Source organism: Anticarsia gemmatalis, chromosome 11 (assembly GCF_050436995.1).
Source record: "Anticarsia gemmatalis isolate Benzon Research Colony breed Stoneville strain chromosome 11, ilAntGemm2 primary, whole genome shotgun sequence".
NCBI lineage: Eukaryota > Metazoa > Arthropoda > Insecta > Lepidoptera > Erebidae > Anticarsia > Anticarsia gemmatalis.
Genome location: NC_134755.1, coordinates 4,777,581 through 4,800,949, shown reverse-complemented (window position 1 = coordinate 4,800,949; position 23,369 = coordinate 4,777,581). Strand labels below are relative to the sequence as shown.

The window sequence follows — 23,369 nt, the reverse complement described above, 5'->3', positions numbered from 1 at the left end:
AAATCCAGTACCTAAATCGTTGGCACAATGTTCGTAAGCCTTACTAAGAATCGCTCAGTTTGTATGCCACTCGGCCTAGTCTAGTATCTAAACCACCTAAGCCGGCTTGAGCCTACGTATCTATCTAGACAACGCAGATAATTCCAACCAGTAAATAAGACCGCAAGCCTGTTTAACACTAGATAGGTAGGTATATTCTATCGTAAACAGAGGAACAACTTTTATTAGGCCTAAACTACCTACCAGCTTTTGCCCGCATCTTCATTCGCGTTAAAAGATTTCTCGGGGAGATGTTTTTTATCCCGGGAAACCCTTTTAGATATTAAAAGTAGTAGGTACCTAACTACCTAGATAGTTTTTAAGTTATCAGTGTAGGTATCTACCTTCCTACCTAATTACCAAATTTCATTAAAATCCATCCAGTAGTTTTTTCGTGAAAGAGTTACATACGTGCCTACCTAGGTACATACTAGGTACCTACTTACATGCAACCTCTAAAACTCGCATTTATAATATTAAGTAGGAATAAGATTAGATTAAAAATGCCTCATAATGATCTGTATTAATAATAGTGTCACATCGCATCTCCTGCTTCTATGCACGCTCTTTTGACCCTATAGAAAGTGTGTTACTGTCCTCAATGTACTGTATTCATCTTAGCATAAACAGGTCTGAACTGCACTAAACGCAGTGAAAATGCAATTAAACTTTGTGTTCTGATTTAAATCCTGTAGGATAATAAAGAATGTTCTCATCGCTTTCATGTTTGAGTCCACAAGACTCCATCATCATCACATAAAGCCTAATTATTCTGCCTTTTATCTCCTGACTTACTATAGTAGGAATAGAACATTGGCTTACCTATATCGCACTTTCCGATCCTATGTCACTCTCGCCCTGCCAAGTACCGCGGACTTCCCAACATCATCCATTTGGGATAGATAGGTAGATGCTACAATATGTCCGGTACTTATTTTATAGTGTTATTTGAAGGACAAATTCGATTAAAAAATGTGCCTATAGCGCGATAATTGATAAAAAATCCGGAATGGTTTGATTCGTGGAGTACGCACGTGACGAATGTCAGCGCTCTTTAAATAAATCCTTACGTTGTTTAACCAGATTATAAGCACCTATCTCTTAAGTATACAGCTACCTATATAATTTAATCTCAAACCAGTATAATATTAATGACTGGTAGTAGGTAAATATGTAAGTTGAGGCAAACTAATAAAATCAATAGGTATCATTTGGAACTGGTTATCATTTTCGCTTTGGTAAAAACCAGGTACAGGTAGGGGACTGGCAAGTTTAAATACGTTCTACACATCTCTATCTCTCTTATTTAAAAATACAAGTTCTCTTCATATACCTACTTAGGTAGGTAGTATTATTATGAATATTATACATTTCATTTGGCGTACTCGTACGTTCTTAACTTTTATGGCACCTAGGTAGGTTCCTAACCTACCTAATTAATGTATTTGTAGAAGCTGTTTCGATAGTAGTTGTTTTTCGTGAACCAAAATGTATCTTAAACATGTTAATCTTCGACATAGGGTACCTAGGTACCTTCCTACCACCAATAGGTACGTTAGTCCAAAAAAAATCTGCTAATATTCCTTACAAAGATGGTCAATTCTTCCATTTCAAAGATTATTTTCGTGTTAATATTGCTTCAATACTCAGCAGTAGGTAATCTAAAAGGTCCCGTATTGTTATCTTGCGAAATGTTAGCACAAAGCCTTCGGCGCCAAAAGGTTACGAGTTAGACTACAAACAATTTGGTACCTACATAATTGTCTAGAGATCATAGCGTAAATATCACTATTAGTTCCCGTTCGGTTGCTATTATAGCGACACCGTAAAGGAATAGCAAAAAAAGGTAGAAAAATAGTAGGATGGTAGAAAGGCAGATACGGAGAAGAAATCAAAAAATCGTCGACTAAAATAGACCTTTCGTCACCATGTTGTCGTTTTTTTGAGGTTTGATTATGTGCAAAAACCGGTAAGCAGTTTAATTAAATTGACCGGTTGACTGATCAGAACATTACGATACTCAATCCGGACAATTAGCAGCTCTATTTTTAAGCAAGTCGAAATAAATTTATTCTTCTAAAGACTAATGAAGGAAAACATCGTAATGAAATCTTGCATGCCTAAAATTTGTTTAATATATTAATTGAGGGCATGCAAAAGTGCTCGAACTTGGCCAGTGTGGTGGGCTCAAGGCCTAAACCCTCCCTCGTTTGGAAGGAGGCCCTCGCCCTGCAGTTAGACAGTAATTGATTTAAAAAAAGACTAATAGCAGCATTGCTATTACATGCATGCAAATTCATAACTACCAATTTGTAATATATCAAAAGGTTTCTAATAGTTATTCCCGCGTGTACTCGTAGCTAACCAACGTTACGAATTACTAAGGAGAAAGTCAGAATCGTTGGATATCATAAATTTATGCAGGATTTATGTCTAAAGCTTAACGGTATAATGCTTGGGATGTCTTTATAACTAGATACTGAAATAGCAATAGTAAAGCAGACAAGATATTCGAAGCATTAGATCATATTGGTTACTTTAGGCTTACTTAGTATTAGGTTAGGTTAGGTATTTCTAATACTCATTTGTCAGTATCTTGCTTATATTGTAACTACAAACGTTATTCTATGTCAAAGGTCTTCGGGCATTGAGTTAAGATTGAAGGGCCGTGGATTTTGTGTGCGAAATGGTAATTACTTTATTGTAGAAAATACAATCTTCTGCAATTGTATTCTTTTTCTCGTAACTACCTAGGTAGGTATTTAAAGTACTAGTATTTGTACTAAACAAATAAATAAGTACAACTTATATAGATACTATCGTTTATGTCCCTTCCATTAAAAATCTTATTACGACCAATGAATTACTTTCGCGTATTGTTGAATTAATGAACCAATCTAATTAACCGTACCGATACCTAAAGGCCTAATATCTAATAGAAAGGCAATCGAAACCATAGTCAGGTGTTTAATAATTTTCGAAGGTAATTAGCATTATTTGTTCCTGTCAATTTATTAGTTGGCATAAATAAATAAATGTCAAAACTTTATCTTGTACTGGCCATTTATTGACAGGTGTAACTTATTTTAACGAATTTAATAGAGCCAGTAACTGGAATTTTATACAAACCAGCCTCCGGTTGTCGATTTGTAATTTAGTAGGGAACGGGAGCAACTAATATAGTTAGTTCTAACTTCTATAGAAGTGTATTACAAAACCACTCATTACTTCAACTGGATTGATAAAACAATGTAATGACTACAAATATTTATCTTGTCTAGGTGAATTTTCTTCAGCAAATAATATCCAGGAAACTTTGTTTTATACCAGTTGTACATAGTTAGGCAGGATAGTGTATGAAAAGTCATTTCTTTAACTTCAATACTTAGTAGATGAGTCTCGAAATATCAGAACGAATGTTTTTGTATGTTTTAAATGACAATATTTGCTACTGTTTGACATTTTGACGTCTGTACTAAATGAGTTCCTGCAGATCGGCAGCCGGCAGGTCCTATTTAGTTTTCGATACAAAAAACATTTATCGCTACTAAATTGTTGATTCAGCTGTTTTCGTTATCCCTCTCTATCTTCCGAGAATTCTTTATATTTAAAGAAAGCTCTTCGGTATGTGTATTACGTATCTCAATCGACAACTACCTCTAGTATATGTAAAATTGACGGACACTTCGTATTTTCGTAACATAATTCTGCTTTAATGCAGGTTACGTGTTCATCACTATATTCTAAGGTACATGCACAACGTACAGCATAGTGGCTTCGAAATAGTTGTCAACTAAGATGCGGGATAGCCCCCCCTTTTTTTTCGTCAGGAAAATGCATTACTGCATGTCCCGCTCCAGGGAGGAAGCGCGGGTCTGTATCGCTCGAGATGTTAGAATGTCGATGGCCCTGATGGGCTACCAACTAACTATCTTCAAAAATTAATCTATTCCATACTAATCGTTGATCGTATCATAAATTCTTAACGTTTGTTTATTACCATTATTCACGATTGTTTGCATTTGTAAACGATAAGTAAACCACGTATTACGTATATACAATAAAACAACAGTTGAATAGATCATTCTTTCAGATCACAAATGAACAATATTCTATTATGATACGTTATGTATCGTACTCCTAATTGTTTAAGAATATAATACACGTACTAAGAACCAATTCAAATTAATTAAACTGTCGTTTATAACACGATAGAACTTTAAAACATACTTTCACAATAAACAACTGAAATACGACAGTGGTTGCTAAAAGATATCTATGGCCAAGAGATTATGATCTAATCCCTGTCAACACTTCTGTCAACCATGACGCGAATCTCACGATTTAAAACAAAAATTGCCAATTAATTGATACAATCATTGCCTTCATCAATATCACGTCATTGTTTTTATAAATTTTGAAACAATGAGTATCTGTTTAAGTCTATTGTGTAAGATATAAGGTTTACACACGATCTTATCGTATAGTATTGTTGTAGTTTTTGTCCCGTGCAACTGCATTCTTACTATAAGCGTGGTGTCAAGTGTCTTTGCAAATCCTTGTAACGGTTTAGAAGTGCCATAGTTCAGTGTTGTATTAACATATTCAATTAGGATGCGGTTTGTTTTCTCAGCTGTGCAAAGAACAATAGTGAGGTTCTAACTGCTAACGAAGAAAGATTCCGTTTTTAATAAGAGGAGTATATTTAGAAGGTACTACTTTTCACTTTGTAGGTTGTACACTTTGTACACTTAAAGCTAAACAGCTTTAAGTGTATTTACCTCAACTAACCCTTAAGTGATATATTTTCTAAATTAGGAAGGCCAATGTTTGACTCTACACCAATAGTTATACTATACATGCTCAGCATTATTGCAGACGCTAGAATAAATCGAAGAATACCGTCAAAGGACACTGCTTTCTATTCTTCGCCTTAAAGAAATGTCCGCAATTTTAATTAAACAAATAAAAGTGTGTTATATTCTCACGGCGAGAATTCCTTATCTAAATACGGACAATTCTGCAAAATGTATACCCATTCGTCTCGCCTGATAAATATTTATTTCGGACCGTGTACCTGTTAAGGTACTTAATGGTTTATCAATATGCAAGTGGGATATATTTAGCTAGCGTTTCTTATGTTTGTTGTTCTGTAGATGTATTCAGGTTCCGGATTTAGTCAGGCATGACCAGATTTTCATTGTGTTGTCGAAATTAATAGTGTTTATTATAAATCAGTTTGTTAATTCGGTTATTCAAATGCCTAAACTAATCCTTGTGATATCCAGAACAATCCTAGTTATTTTAATGTTTATGACTACTGGTTTCTAAAAGTTGTATGGGATAAATTATCGCAAAGTTGACGCTCTGATAGCTTAGTCTAAATATTTTGATTCGGTCAATTTCAATTCAGTTTACGGCAATTTTGGCTAGGCTATAGCCAACGTTATGGATGGAAGTACCCGAATAGAATATTTCCATTTGAACTCAGGCACTTGGTAGTTTTTCACAGCTAAAATTGCAATATGTTTTAAGCCTCACTAAATTATTGTTAAAACAAAATTAAACTTTTTAGTACATCCCTAATCATTAGACGTTACGCGGGTAGGTAATTTAAGTAATTACTAATTAAATGGATACGTAAGCTATCTCTCGTTATTAACTTTATTGTATGCGTGTATCCAAGACTATTCAGGTAAGTTTTCTTGCATTTACACTTCAATATAGGTACTATTAAATAAATCAAATACAAATTAAATGGTTTCTCTGCGTTTGCTCCAAGACATGAGAGTTACTAATTTCTAATATCTATCTTTAAACTAAATTAGGAATTTGATGAAGAAAGTGCACATAAAATAATAAAGAAAACGTAATCTTATAGCATAAATAACTTCAGTTTTACGATCAATCTTCGTGTTTTAGAAAAACAAATAAGTGCGAGTTGGATGCCGAAAGGGTTTCGTACTCTTGTCTAAAAAATAGTTCACATAATATTATAATGCAACGGGTCTTAAACGCGATTTGATTCGTCTTTATGTACTAGTATTACTACATAACTGCATATGTGCCTTATAAATTGCATCTACCTATTACGGAGTACAGTTTTTATCATTCAGTACGGAACTCTAAAAATGTAATTAACGTTTTAATCTAAAACCTCTTACGTATTATAATAATTACTCCCATATAGCGAACAGAGACTAATAATACGCAACACTAGAATTACGTAAATGGTTTTGCAATCGCCTTCGCATCTAACAAGGGATGACCATACACCATAAAATCTAGTTATGATGCTCTCTCCCCTATCATTAGTATCCTACTGCGGATTGCACCTATCCGCACAATTAACCGGCGGAAGTACCTATACTGTAAAAGAAACTGATAGCTTTTATTGGAAACCAGTACTTTAAGTTCACTTAATCTGTAGAAGACGGGAATTTTAACTAACTAGGCTGGTAATTTTTGCTTTTGTTTATCTGAGATGATTTAGTCTTGGAGTGAGATAAGGATAGAAAAATGATGTCTAGAGCTTCCTAAGCAATACATTATTTGTGCTACTTTTAGATGCTCCTTTATTATCTCTCGTATCTGAAATTGTTTGGATACATACTTAGTGGTGGAAAGAAACTTCTAATTCTAATCTTGCGATGGTAGTTTTCCAAACTTAATATTTTGGACTTCTATCCAGTTACTTTTTATGGCAAAGCAATTTGTTTTTTGTTTCCTCAGAAAATATTACTGACACCTTCTAAAAACCATATTTGTCACCAATTTGATACAAAATTGAGTAATCTATTGCGAAAAAATCTAAAAGAAGACATCATCGTAGGTCTATTACTTTGGCCGTTGGCCCGAACAAGAAATTTGTCGCTACTCGGTTTTTTGTTGAAACAACTGTGTTTGCCAACCGGCTTCAGAAATATCTTTCGAAGTTCTTTATAAGTCAATATTGTGAACACCATAGCTAACACGTTTTTTGTAGGGACTTTGATTTTTGTACGTTATTACTTGAGTACTTTATGTGGGCATGTCAGATGCGTGGCCAATGCATTCCTCACGGATGTCGGGAATAAGAAATGGTCAATGTGGTTCGCGGTTTTTTAGTCTCGCAATGTTTCGAGGTTAGTATTACTCACGATTTAGTTCCTTGATGGTTTGGTGTGTACGTGCGTCAAAATAAATGCTATTTATTTGCCATGAGTATTATCGAATTGTTGTTATCACAAAACGCCAACTAAGAATCACACAATTTTTAAGAATACTGCTAGAATGTTCTTTAACTGTTTTTGTAGCAACAACCATAATATTATTGAATAAAAGATTCCATCTAAAGATTCATACCATAAATAATTCTAGGTCAAACCACAGATGCGAATACACATCAAAATATTTTCATAAACCCACACAAAAGTCGTGATGTGTTCATTTTTGTCGATAATGACCTCATCGCCTCATCATTTCGATTTTTAATTCCAATGATAATGATTAGACAAGAGATCTTCATCATACAGACACGTAATTATTTGATAAATTACTCCAATCAATACATGCCATAATATTACTTCATCAATTAAAGTTGTATCACACGTCTTCGGTGCGTCATTGTTCTGTCATGTTAAGGCCAATACAGACTTCGCCCTTGCACTATATACGGAGCTTCGCAACGCAAACAAGTTTCGTGATAAATAACAATAGTGATTATAAATTCGTTACTAACATTTACGAATTAGGTACGCGTAGTAATGTTCGATTGGTCTGTGGTTATTTGAGAGTTGACCGTGAGCGAAAATCTTGGTGAGAGGTAGAAATTGCTGTACCTACCTTAAAACTCGTGGAATGAATTTCTATAAAAACAGATTTTTTAGTTGTTCATGTTTGTATTTATTCTGTTTCATTTTTGACCGAAATCAAGCCACTTTACAGCGAAGGAAGAAGCTACTGTAGAATTGCGTATGGCGTAACGCTAAAAATAATTCTAATCTGTAATTCCATCGGTAGCAAGTAAAAAATAAAATATGATAGGTCAAGTTGAAACGGATCTATAACTGTAACAAATGAATCCTCTAGTTTTAAATTGAAAAGTTCGAAATACCATCTTCGTTTTCTTACTGGCTATTTATTTTTTTGTTATTATCTTTTTTATGATTTAGATATCTGACTGGCCAGAGTTATACGGTATACGACCTTTTTGTCTCTGTTAAGGCCTTGTTAAAGCGGTACTTTGGTATAGTGGTATTTCTATTGAGAAACGTTGAAGTAAAAGCAAAGGTTAATAAACAGGGCTTAACTACTAGAAACGGAATTTTTACTGCATAGAAATAAACGGGAGTTAAATTTCCATTGTTTTTGGAACTTCAAAATGACTAAAACCTCTTTGTCGTAGGAATAAACATATTTCATGACATAATTATTGGTCCATCATAAATATCAGTATAATCGACTAATAATATCTATTATTGTGATTTAGTTTACATAGATGATTTAAAGACATTCTTGAATTGAACACGGTAACAGAATAATTCCGTTAGTTCGTGCAATATCTAAGCGACAGATATCAGCAATGCATCATTAGTAAAATCGCATGCAAATCCACCGCAAAATCACGTCGTACACAAATACCTTAGCATTGACAATATATTATCTTCTCTCAGGCAAACGTCACGGAATGCAACTCGCAATCACATTGTTTTATCTGAGCTTGAAGCTTGAAGTAATCTAACCTGTCGAGGAATGTTAGGGTAGAGGCCGGCTTTTGTGGTGCTAGGAGCTCATTTATCTCACGAGACAGCTATGAGAATTGAGCATGACGTTGTGCATGTTTAGACACGCGAATCATGAGGATAGAGGGTGACAAATTAGATAATTAGTTCGTAATCACGATGTTGGTCTCCCCTACCGTTTGCGTTGTGAAATTCTTGAAAGTTAGACCTCAGCTTATAAGGGATTTTATCTTGTCGTGTTAGGTTTTGAAATTGTTAATGTTTTAGTCGGTAGTAGAGGTTGTGTGATTTAAGTGCCTGTCTGATTGGACTAAAATATTGTCACCCACGGGATTACATATATGCATTTGATTGTGATTATTATTTGATAAATTGCTTGTAATCGTGACATAGGAATTACGATCCTCGCATAGTTTTTATTGTCGACAAAAAACTAAGTCTACTTTGTCTTGATTAATTTAAACAGAAACTTGTATGCAAGAAATTTATATCCCTTGAATAATTAATAATGACTTTTAAAGTAAACTTATGCGGGGTACCAATAAACTTAAACAGTTCTAAGGTTAAAATTTCTCTTTACAAAAAATTTCTCTACACGACTATTTTAATCTTTCCATTAAGAATTATCAATAGAGAATTAACGTTAAGCTGAATAATGCCTTGAGAGACACGACTTCTGATTTCAATTGTAAACTATAAATCTAATACGACTTCGGCGTGTGTCGACCCGTTATAGACCAACAAGTTAGTAGAGAGCTTTGGATGCAAGGTTCGCGGCTTTCGACAATATACTAAATTCAGGATTTAGAACATCAGTGACCCGCAGACTTATGCAGCTGACAAAAGCCTGTTACAGTTACTGTATTTCGGAAGTAACGAGTAGCGCGATTCTCTACAGTCGGTACTGTCGAGAATCGACAGTGTGACAAGTGACAAGTGTGATTAACATGTAGTGCAAAATAGTTCCTACGGCGCCCGTTAGAGGCGCTGGTCTAATTTTTATACAACATTTCTCGATAGCTAGTCTGTTGTCGGAAGCCAAAAGTGGTAAAGAATCTATCTATAGAATGATGTCTTATAACCTAGATAAATCGTGCATGCCAGAGCTCTCTAGTAACTAGTCGGAGTATAGTAGGAGCGGCTTACCTATAAGTCCTATACTGACGGGGTCGGCTAATGTTAATATCTCTACTCTCGCCATTATTTATTTCGAAGTGAACATTTGCATTTATAAACCATTTGCTATTAGGGTTAGTTATTTTGCTCCGTTGATTGTCCCGTTGGTTTAGAACTTGAGAACGGTTGCAAGTTCTCACTAGCTCCATTTTTAACTTAATAAATTGTTATATCGGCAATCGTTGATTCAATTTTGAAACAGTTATATGTAGACTACCATCTTAATGATTCTTCTGTTAGAATATATAATAAAGATTTCTATAGCTTCTTTATGCTTTTTGTAGGTATCTTGTGTTGCTTTTAAAGTGATAATTTCTTTTTAATTACCTATCTGTTCTTAGTTCTGTTCTTTGATGCTTGTGTTTAAATTTGACTGCACTCAAACAAAACAAATTTCCCGCTTAGTTGAGCTTGAATTTCATTCGTAAAACAAACAAACCATTATTCACACGTCACCCAAATGCAGCACGATGTATTGACCTTAAGCTATTAAATAATGACTGAAATGTGGCCGTAGAAAGCAGTAAAAGGTAAATGAATGGCTTGTAAGATACGCAATCGGATGTCAGCGTCCATGAATGATGGGCGTACGACTAACCATGTACAGAGTTCATGCATTGCATGTTTACCTTGACAGGTGGTTCATATGTAACAGTCTATTTTCTTATTAGTTTCTTGTACCGTATTAGTTACAGTTGTAGCTATGCATTTAGATCTGTTTCTTGAGCTTTGCAGCTGTTGATCTGCTTCAAGATTGCTTGTGAATGTTAGCAGTTGTCATTGTAACGGTGTTATATTAACGGCGTATCCGGTGTAATAGCACCGAGGGCTATCTGTTATGAATAGTGCAAAATTTATTTTCATTAGAACCAGCAGTGTTCGTTTTTACCTGAAGATATCTAAAATAATCATTTTTGTGGTAATTACTAAGTAGTCTAGTCTTTCTACTTATCTTTCATACTTTCAAGGCTAAATGGCTGATCCAACTTAGATGAGATTTCTCAATGGGAATAGTTTTATCTCGGGAAATGGGTAGGTTTCTTATTCTTAAGACGAGTAGCCCCGCGAAGTTGCTGGAAAAAATGTAGTTCTAAACATTTAAAATTAAACTTATTAAAAACCGATGTTAATGGCCATTCTCAGGAAGTTTACTTTGCTTTCCCATAACAGTAGAAGTAGTAGTTTATGACCATTAAGTCAACACGTGTTGTTCTATTACAGTAATGTCAGCAATTTGCATCAAACCGTGTCGTAGTGACAACACGAGCGCAGTATACGTCACCTCTCTCAAAACGGTTGTCGTGACTCGAACTTAAATATTAGTTTACGTCTCTGTTTCTCAACTTACAAGCTTACAGGCTATCGGTAAGATGTCTGTAACTAGACTGGTTTTAATATATTCTATTGTGTTTATGTGTGTGCTAAATTGTAGATATTTGTTTGATTTGTGCTAAGCTTTCTTAAGTCGTCGATTATACCTGAGTAAAGTTGCCTGCTAACTAATCCGCGCTGACTCGCATTTGAATTGGAATAAAATGAAAAATAGGAAACAAAAATTTCATAAAATGCGTCTTCAACTATATCCATGATAAATTTTCTACAATCGATTTAGCGGGTAAATATGTAGTTGACAGTCAAACAGGCTTTCCTAGTTTATTAACTAGTTACTAGTATTCAAGTATAGAATTTGCTAATCCGACTAAGAGAGATGACCATTTTCCATGTAATTAATGCAACGGGAATAGTTATTTATCAAATCTAGATGAGATTTATAGTCGTACACATCGGCCTCAATCCGCATTGCTCTTAGCCATGCCTAGACATGACAACTTGTAAAGTGATTTGACTAAGTAAGGCTTATTAGAGATTCTGCCCACGCTTTCATCCACGTGGTAAGATTTCCCGGCATAAAAAGAATAATAATATGTAACATATATGTGTTACTTCAGATTCTATAACCTGTGTTCCAATTCCAATCTAACTATTCAGCAGCTTCTAAATTTAACAAAATCGTCCACACCCGTTTCTTTTTTTACTTATATGGTATAATTTCCAAGAAAAAGACTACCTTTTCCTTGAGAATGTAGGTACCTAGTGCTTACATTAATTGCGTTGTGCATTAATAACTATCGAGAAATACCGATCCATCGGAATGTGAATCATAATCATTACCGAGGGTCGCATAGTTCTCAGGGATGACAAGCAACATTGAGAAACGGTGCTACGTAATCCTAATACAGAAACAATAGCCAGTTTACCAGATAAATTATATTTAACTTATAGGGTCATAATCACAAGTCGACTTCGTAGGTGGCAAGTCTTCGATATCGTTATGTCAAGCCGTGTTATGAAATGTAGTATACGGTAAAGTACGCTTGTATTTTCTTAACTTTCTCATAGTGTACTAGTTAAATAAGCTTTCGCAGTTGATGAATTATTCATTGGTTTGCTTTTAAACGAGTGTTATGTTCTATTTAATGTTGACTTGTTGAGAATTCTTGTTATCACCTGCCAACCATTAACCAATCATTAGGTAATCGTAATATCTTAACTTCTGAGATATATTTTGTTAAGCTTGGTCATAACTAATTTAAATGTTTAGTTACATTAAAAAATATAATTTAAATTATCAAAAAAATATATGTATGTAGTAGTTTATATGAACATATAGCTGATATGAGTTTTCAAAAGATTTATTGAACTGAATTCGCAAATCAATCCACCGTGTGATGATGAAAAAAAGATGAATGAAAAAGCTCGTTGATTTGGAATTTAAAACGATGAGTAAAATCAACGGAATAATAAATCTGTTTAATAGGAAAGGAAGAAAACACAATAATCTCATGATACGCAATCAACGATGTAATATTTCATTTAATGATAGAGACGCAAATAAACCCAGAACAGCAGATAGCGAACATGTTTTTCCATCATTTGATTCCCACTGGAGTTATTTATTCACTATACTTGTTTCAGAATGACACTTTAATGGTATGCTTGGGATGATAATCGATTTCCTCTGTCATTTGTGCTGGAAAGTCACTATGATGAGTGGTCTATCTAGACGTAAATAAGTAGTTTCGGTTCTGACCATTTTGTTGTGAGACTTGCTGGCGTGTGAAGTTTTGGATAATGAAGTCGCCCTAAGACTTCTTATTTGCGAATAAGAATTAACAATTTAAATCAATCAACCGTGTGATGATTAAAAAGCTGCTCAAAATACTTCAAGTTCTTAAGTAAAAGTAGTAATACTTAAGGTTCTTAACTATTTTGTTGTGAGACTTGATAGCGAGTGTGGTTTTGAAGCACGATGTCATAGGCGATGGAAGGAATACAGAAGACTTATCCTGCTACTATCTGGAACAAATAGCAGAGAAGAAACGGAGAAAAAAGTAAGGTTTTAGGTATATTATGGGGCCATGTGTTTAGTTTGTATAAAGTTTTCAATTAACACAGTTATGGATAGGCTTGTCTATGTCAATGATTTTTGCCAGCATAGAATGTGAATCTTTAAATATGTTAAGGCATATATTCTCTCGTTAGTAAAAATATAAAGTCATTTTTTCTTTAGTCAGGTTTTTAGTGAACAGGTTAATTTAATAAGTACCCAGTTACTGTGATGTTCTCCATTAGCTTTCTACAAATTGTAAAACTTCCATCTATTTTCTTTGTCAAGCATTTGGTATTTTAATTGCAACGGATGTAATCTGTCCACAAATGCATGAAAAGCAGACACGTCGTTACTCCACAGGGTGTTATTTTAATTGGTTATAAAGTATTTTTAATTCCCATGGCTTTTTTACTTGACAATTAGGTAGTGTTATATAATTAACGTAATCAAGTAAATAAACGAGAGAGTTAGAGAAAAGGTATTTATAACAGGGGCTAAGTAGACTCTTGCATAATCTATTATGACTCCTGGATTGTATTGTGTCATAAACATTGTAATAACACAAACATCTTTACAGAAATGATTAACAAACAAACAAGAGAACACTAATCAATAGTTACTATTGAAATTAAATAGAACTCTTATGTTGGCACTGTGACATTAGATCCTAATCATCGATGTTGCTTACGGCGCGGCGGGATATTATGTTTATCCTACTCAAAAACATTTTAAAACATACATCGGAGTATTCTCAAAACATGTTCTTTCATTGTATAAACGATTTAAAATTAGGTTTATGTAGATAATACCCAATAGTACATGTGACTTAGATAAAAATACATCCTGTTATGAATTTATATAAAACGAGTCTTGTACCGTAGTTTTTATTACCTACTACGTTGGCGGAACATTGTTTTCTATAAAGCCTACTGTCTAAAATTAATTGTCAGCCTCTAAGTTCCACGTAACGTTTAACGTTTAATACTCGGAATGCACTCGATAGTAGTCGACCTCAACACCGACCGAGGACACCTTGACGATTGTACTTTTACCTATCAAATAATGCCCGTAATTTTATTATTGTTTTATACTGACGTTTGATAAATAACATGTTATTAGAACTTAAGCTGTTAGAACATGATTGTGTTTGAGATTTGTTTGTTATTAATTAATCAATCAATTATTGGCACGGCAACCTACGGCGCAGACATTCTTTGGTTAGGTAGCCGGCAGCAACTGAATAGTTACTTTGTGACTGCTTAGTGTAGTTGGTGTGTTCAGTCCCTCCGTGCTTCGAAGGGTACTAGTAGTCAATCCCTTTAGACTGAGCTATTATTTAATTCAGCCTTGTCAAAGACCTTCGAGCAGTTTGAATATTTTGAATAGATAATAAATAAATAATGATAATTGGATAGCTTATTACTTCGGTTTTGGTTATATTGGGTTAGTGTTTTAGACGGTCAAGGTGTTATTGTAAAAAGGAATACATAATGAACACACAAGTGTTAAGAAATTCGAATACACAGAATCGTTTATTTATTCACAAAAATAGCTGAATCATTATTTTATTACAACAACTGTATTAGTTTAAAATACAAACGTTTATAAAGACAGAATAATTTATTCGACCTTTTCTCATTAAATGTCAAATGTAATTTTATTTATTACATAACTTCTATCTCAGCTGCATACGTGAGAATTTCGACCTTGTCCCTGTCACACACGGTGCCTGCAAGTGTTTTTTTTGTAAGACAATCGCGCTCATTTAATTCCTATAAATAAATTCACTTTATTTCTTTCTTGCTACAGAATGGACGTTCACTAGTCACGATAAAGTATTGTTGCTAATGTTGTTAGCGGAAAAAAGGCTAGACTAAAAATAGATCAGGCTGTATTGTTGGATTCCGTTGCCAAATATTTTTTGTACCAATTGACCTTTCTGATTCAAGCTGCAATTTTTTTTGATAGGCTCTGACATGGTTAGGAAATGAGATCGATTTTTAAAATCATTTTCGCCCGAGATTTGAATAGTTTGTTTGAGTTTATTTTTAGACTTCTAGCGATTTGCCAAGTTTGAAGAATGAAATCCAGTGTCAAATTTAAACCGACTTTAATACGATGCAAATAAAAGTATATCGAATAATAACTTAGTCGATCGAAAAAATAAAATGGAGACGTCAATTCCTTTGTATTTTTTAAATAGCGAGCAACTCACGCGGCGCTATTGTGCACTATGTTTTGAACGGGTATTTTTTGCTGCGAAATAATCTCGCAGCCTCGGGGAATGTTCCATTATTGGTTTAAAATCATTAACCGCGGTATTAAGAACGAAAAAGTATTTAAGTTTCATTGGACACATTAAACCTTACTGAGCGCTTTATTTCTGCCGCTCCATAAAAAAAACTTGAACTGTCCGTTTGGATCGTGAAGCGACGGATGCTATCACTGTTGCTTCAGCAATATTCGCTGTCCTTTTTCTTCTTGTTGCATTTATTATAGTTCTCTTTCTTGCTTTGTAAGCGGTCTATGTTGATTGGGCCGTCAACCTGTTTGTATAGGTGTTCCATCAGAGACTGAATCGACACAAAGTATCCTGTGGACATTAATTAAGGGCCGCAATACTGAAGTTTAGTGAATAGGAAACGGGACGATACTAATGACAGTCTGAGACATGTTTAGTTGGAAAGCTTTTGTTGAAATTTTGTGTGGGAATGCTGGGCATAATGACATTTTTGTGGCTCAATTAATGTGTTGAGCTCGGTCGTGTTGCGCCCTTTGTTCCCAAGCATTCAACTCCACTTTCAAAGGTAAATTATGTCCATTGCTCATGTTTATAACCTAAACATGTGTTATTAATAACGTTTTATTATATATTTCGGGTTATAAAGCTTACCTTTTCATTAAAAGGGTAACATTTTAAAAGACATAATATAACCAGCCTTAAAATATTCGACTCGGAACAGACAGACATTTGCAAGAAAAAAGAGATCAAAATGTCAAACATTCTCTACACCTGACTTTAATACACCTTTTAAATTTCATTTGCTCTCAGAATGCAATTAGACCGTGTTCCGGCCCATCGATCTTTGTTTTGGGATGCCGAAGTTTTTTATCTTTAAACGTCTTTATTACAAGTCATTAGAGCTTAAACGGAGTAAAACAAGGGGGAATCTTTCAATTAACACTGACGACAAATGACGTTCGCGGCTCAACGAACAGCAACGATGATTCGGCGAGAAGGCTCACGGTATTTTATAGAGCTTCGAAAAGTGTAGAGTAGGTGTTAAATAAAAAAAACATAGGTACTTTTATTTTTTATGATTTTTTTACTTCTCGGACTATTATTTACGAAACATAAGTTAAAACGAGTACACCAGAAGTATAACATTTCAAAGCAAGTGAGTTTAAAGATTATAATAGACCTTAAAGTTCACAACAAAGCTGCAGGAACATGTTCGTTGGTCTTACACATGTCAAGAAATTCAACGTTACGTTATCTTGTCAATCATTCAAACCCTTTCTTTGAATCAAAAACATCTGCCGCATATTTTTTTACGAATCTCAAAGACGTAAGTAGCTTCAGATCTTCACTAATGATACCTCAAAATCATAAACAACAGTTTTTGTTTTGAAGCGAGACAATCGAATTTCCTGTGCCGTCGCATCTGACCGCAGAGGCTCTATCCTGCGGCTTCTTTGAATGCGCCTGCGCACCGTGTCGTATTCTCTCCCGTACCCCCCTCTCCATTCTCTCACCTACCCCCCGAATCCTCGCAACCACGGTCAACCTTTTGTTTGTTAAACGCGGTACAAAACCAACACGTACACGGAATAAGGCCTTCAATTTTTTTCTTTTTATTCTCGGCTTGTGGGCCAGCGTTCGGTGTTCCAGATCGATATTTATGTATGAGCAATGAACAACGATTACTACCTCTTATGTTGCAATTGTGACTTGCTGCAGAACTTATGCAATCCTTTATAGCTAAAACATGACGAATACATTATAATGGCTTATTATAGTGTCCAATCTGGAATGGGATCTTATTTTATCAATGTTTACTTTGTCGTAAAGTTACAAGTTAATTTTATACAGGTACTCTATACTGGTGAAGTAACTTTCAGATTGAAATATGCGCTTGTTCGAAACTATGAAACTGTCTGATCAATAGTCAAGTAATTTCATAATAATAAACATTCAACGTGTACCGATTGACGCCTTGTCAATCTATCGAGAGATTGCAAATCTCATGTTTGAATTGTTTCTTAAGCTTACGTGATTCGAGGCTATAATTTTTTGCTAGAATTATCTGGTAATTTGTAGTAAGTAGTTTCTTCTGATGAAAAGGTGTTACATTTTTATTATGATCAGAGAGTGCTGTTTAGCCTATAAATAATGGCGACAAAAACTGTTATTATGATCACTCTTCCATAGCATAACAAGTTTAATTTTGTCCAAACACTTCCCATTTCGAAATGATTAAATTATCCAGTCCGATCAACCTTTAAGCAGTCGGCTTTAGCAATAGTTACAGTTAAGATTTTTTGTAGAAAAATATTTACCGGTGTCCATTAACGGGGTTCGGTCAAAGCGGGCGACGAAGCGAATAATCGATCTGAAATAACCAACCAATTGATTGCACTTAACAATACTTATCTATCTTTCGGGACATAATTGCGACAATAAGTTATCTAAGTTATAAAGCTAGACTGGTCTATCGATAAAGCTACAAAAGATATAGAATCTAGGTCACAAACTTTTTCGTCTGGTGACCAAAATTACGCTTTGAATTTGCCTGTCAAGACCGGTTGTTATTAAATCAAGAGTCCAAATGATCGATTATATTATAGATACGAAGATTACCTTCGTGTATGACATGACATGAGTAGAAAATTATAACCACAATCTTTTAAAGGAGAATCATTGAGTTGGGAAAGTAGCACTTTCTTTCGGTATTCTATTTTTCCAAGGTTTTCTTATTACTTTGAATGCAAGATTAACCATTACTACTCGACCTCGACATTACTCTCAGATAAATGCACGCGCGCGTTCAAACTGATGATTGCTTCTGATACAATTCCGTCTATTTTCGAACTATGTTGGTCTTGAATTGCGAACTATTCTCTGCCGGAACTATCGGTTAAATCACTTCCTGTAGTTACATAAAGTCCAATTTTTTGTTACGTCTTCAATCGGTATTGTTTAAGAATTCCAACAACGCGTTCTAAATCACGACTCTTTTTGGGTGTTACATTAAAATATTAAGGCGCCTACAAATTAGTCATTTTATGACATTACCTCAGTGTCTTGAATCAGTAAGCATTCTCTCACGATTTAAATGACGTCATTTGAAATATTTTGCCGTCTGCACCAAGCCTTTATGAATGTGTTGTTTCATGCTTAGAGTAATTGCTTAGATCCCTATCATTATTGCTTCGGACGGTGGGATGGCTCCCGGCGAGTCCCAATCTCTTTTCGTGTTTTGGGTTGTATAAAAAACACGGGTCTCTGTAATCGTGGGAAGGCCTGATGACTCTGTTCCGATCACCCGCATTGTTTGAAATAACTCTATTAGATCGAAGTGTGAGTCGTTGTTCCGTAGCGCGTAGTGTTTTGATTTGAAAATATTTGTTTTGTTTGAGCTTCATCTTGCGTGATTGTATTGAGCGTACGTCATAATGAGTAGTCTACAATTTATTTGTAAATCGTTTCTCTTTACTATTCTTTCTAACTGAACATATTTGTACATTCAAAAGTTAATTTAATACTTCGGACTTGTACAACTGTACGCGTATCCAATTGCTATGCACTTTTGACTGAGCCACCGTCACAGGCAACACGCACAAGTCACCCGATCTGTGCGTCATCCGGATGTGGGTTGTACTCCATACATCTGCGGAACCTGTTTGAGACAAGCAACTTTTTGTCTCGTATCGCGACCATTTGTTTGCCATCGCGCTGGCCATTAGCTGCCTGTTAGATGTATGATAGAGGAATGGGTGGGGTTCATATAACCTTGGTATTTCGGAGAACTAAGTATGTGGTAAAAAAGGAGACTCGTGTGTGCTTAATGAGTTTGATGATTTTGATAAAAACAGTTTTAACTTTGCCATTTTAGGATTTCAACAGAATATGCTTTTTGAATGGGCGCTGCTGAGTATAAAATGTAATAAAGTCAGGGTTAATCACCAAAAACCCTGCAAGGGCCGGTGCTCGTCGAAACGAGATCAATGCAGGTAGAAACGAAAAAAAAAAACCGCTCATCTTGTACTATTCCTCTTCTGCCTTTAAATTTCATCAAACTTGAAACCGAATCGAACCACTGCCGTAACCAGCCAATCATTACGCTACACTTTCTCTGATACACATTGAAATGACAGCAGAATATCAGCTAATGAATTCTATCAAGCCTAAGATTGATGATACTACATTTTGCAACAGTCTGATCTATTCAACGATTAAGTAGTACGTAGACATCTTACTGTATTCACTATGGGAACGTTAATAGCAAAGATATCAAGTTAAATACTATTTAAAGTACTGTTCACATGTTCTATATTCCCAGTTCTCCCACGAGCTACCATTACGAGTACTACATGAACATCAATCTCCGGAACAATGGGCTTCATCGTGTATGCTAGGGTTATCGTATGCTAAATATTTGAAGTTTGAAAGAAAAATGAGAATGTGCTCTCGATTTTAACTAGCTTGTTTGTAGTAAACTTTTCGATACGATAAGATCTCCTATTCTATTTATATTTGTATCCATTATGTTAAATTTACGTCTCCATAACTTCTTAAATCTGATAATGCAGATTTCATTTTTACTTTTCTTAGATTTCGGTGCTTAGTCATAGTCATCTATACTAATATAATAAAGCTGAAGAGTTTGTTTGTTTGTTTGATTGTTTGTTTGTTTGTTTGTTTGTTTGAACGCGCTAATCTCAGGAACTACTGGGCCGATTTGAAAAATTCTTTCAGTGTTAGATAGCCCATTTATCGAGGAAGGCTATAGGCTATATAACATCACGCTACGGTCATTAGGAGCGGAGTAGCAACGAAAAATGTTACAAAAACGGGGAAAATTTTGACCCATTCTCTTAGGTGACGCAAGCGAAGTTGCGCGGGTCAGCTAGTTAGTCCTTTGAAATCATAAATCCTTTACAACTGAAAAGAAGGAAAAAGTAACGTCCAAAGAACTTTGTATGGCGGCCCTGTGCTTGATGCCGTCGCGAATTTTTCAAACCAAATCCGCTCCACGTGTGAAATAGCGTTCAGAATCGCTGATGCGTATGACTTTCGATTTTTATTGTGAAAGCTCCGTGCCGTATCGTTAATGGGTGTTTTGTTTGAATAACGAGGGTGTGCATTATTAGCACTCAGCTATTGTTTATAGTAATAGTACGTTATGTAAAATATTGCGGCCATTTAAGGTAGTCGAAGACGGTTGTGTTCAGTAGAAAGTGAAAAATACTTACATACATACTTTATTAATATCTTTCCTATTTGTTCCTCTGTGTAGAACATCAGAAACTATCTCATCAAATTATTCTACCTAAGAATAATATAATTCTAGTCACATGATTATATTTTCCAATGCTGGCGACGGTTCGTCCTTAAAGTATTTGTGCCTTATTCTTGATGGGAAAAGATTCAAACCACTTGTCGTTCAAAAGCGTATTTGTAATCCGATCGACCTATTCGACTAACATTGTAGTGCAATCGTTTCTTCACTATTGAAGATCAGATTATAGATATATTTCGATGTACTTACTATCTAACTTTGAGGATCTGTTTAAATGGCAAGTATAAAATAATCTTCTCTGTCGTCTATATTTAACTAATGTTGTAATTAAATCTGACTTCCAGAGGTCAAAATAGTAATATATTTTGATTGTATATTAAAATCTACATAATAAAAAGAATAAACAATTAAACATTCAGACACTTAAAATGGAGGTCAGGAAACGAACAAAAAATAAGTTTTTATGTTAAAAGCGTGCGCTATTGTGTTTGCTAATCAGTTTTTTCAACGGATTCTCAACTGCTAATATTAAAATTCAATGTTTTCTTTTTTGTTTAATATGCAATTCTATAAAGTTCAGCCAGTTTGATAGACGGCGTTGAAAAAACGCTCTGTCTGATGTCATTCACCGAATATAATTACTCGCAGATTTGGTAAAACCCTAATGGAGAGCAAAGCGAAGTTAGAGATATAATTTTTGTTGTTCACTGTTTTAACTTTTATAAGAAGAGAACGATTTTTTTAAAGATATATATACATTTCGACTCTCTTTTCCATATAAAAATATATTTATATTTTGCCTCGGTAGTTAGACTAGTACACATAGGTAGGTAGGTATTTCATGCTAGATCATTGCCAAGTGAATTATAAGTAGGTATGTTTAATAAGCATACAAAACTTTACTGTGTATAAAATATCGCTAAAGAAAAGATTTAAAATGCAATATTTCTTTGAATATCCTACTGTTTGTATATTCCACAACGGTGTTCATGTAAAAAGCGGGACATCGTCAACGACCGTATCTTCCATCAGTTTAAGCAAAAACGTCAAGTAAAATACAAAGTATTGACATATTAAACGGTAATAAGTTGAATTTACATAACCCATGCATATGCTAACAAGGCATTTTGTACCAACATTTGAATAGATTGTCTTTGTTTAGTTCTCCCACGAATTGCGTGTAACGGAACTGCACTAAATGGTAGGAGATGTCTCTACGTGCGAATACTCGAGTTGTTCGTGAGAGATTGAAAATGTCGAATGGTTAAGTGAGTCATTTTCCTGAGAAACAGTGTCATTGAGACTTGTGAGGCTTTTATAGTTTCTAATTGTAGGTATTGGAATAAAGTAAGGAAAAACGTAAGATGGCGTATTCTTCGAATTGCCTGGCCGTCTATAATGTGACTGCGAATCACAAGTTCCTGAGTGTATTTTTTGGGGCCAAATGTTATGAAATATTTTTGAGATTACTTCGGTGACGCACGGCTGCGAATTACCAAGTCTCGTGTTCAACTTCCAGTTTACCTTAGTTGATTTTTGTCTGTTGCAGAATCTAGAGCTCTTTAGCCACTTATTAACAGTGGTTTGATTAAGTAAACTTGCTAGTAGCAGTGAAAAATAGAAAACTTTAACAAAGTAAAGTTTGCCCTTTAGTCACGAAATGGCGAAATTTTGTTACAAAAAATCTGTATCGAATGATAAAATGAACCAAAACCGATAAAACTACTTTCTTTAAATGCCCTTGGTACGGACTTGTTTGTTAAACGACTTACTTTTTCGTATTTCTTTATTGATTTTATAATACGCGATATTACGGAAACACACACATACACATACACAACCTATATCGATATCGGTGTTTGTTTGTTCAAACACATCTGTCTAAGGAACTGTAACACCGATTCGGGAAATCCTTTTACCAATAAGTAGTTTTATAATTCCCAATTGCATAAAGTTATTTTAATTCGCAGTAGAAAACGATTTATGATATAAAGAATACAGTACCACCTACTCGAGTTCACGTTATGTATGACACCGCCTTATCAGATTTACCTCTTTCATATTTCCTAAAAATAAATGTATTTCTCCTTTATGTAAGTCTCCAGAACAAGAAATCACCCAATCCTTGACATTTGCATAAAGATTAACAAAATACACGATTTCTAAGAAATCATCAGCTATTTTGTTGTTAAATTGATAGCATCTAAAGGCTTTTAATTCTTATTCGTGAACAATGAAATGAAAGATGTTTTGAAATGAGAAAGTCAAGAAATGGCCTTGTCATTTTTGATCTAAGTAAATAATAAAGTGTTAAGAGATTTGAATGATTTCTCACAACTATCTGAGCTACTTTTGAACTGTATGTTTGTTTCGGAAATACGCAAGTATTTGGTGTTACACTTTGGCGATAGAAGGAATTCAAAATCTGTTCATACGTATTTGATCGTCCTGCCTCTAATTTTTACCACAATAAGGCAAAGAAGTTGTTAAAAATACTTATTTTTAAAATAAATCGTG

General features: G+C 34.6%; 1 protein-coding gene across 5 annotated transcripts in view; it reads left to right on the top strand.

Annotated features, from left to right (window-relative positions):
• The window catches only part of Cad99C (cadherin 99C), a 163,345-nt gene that overhangs the window by 639 nt on the left and 139,337 nt on the right, over positions 1-23,369 (top strand). The window lies entirely within an intron of this gene.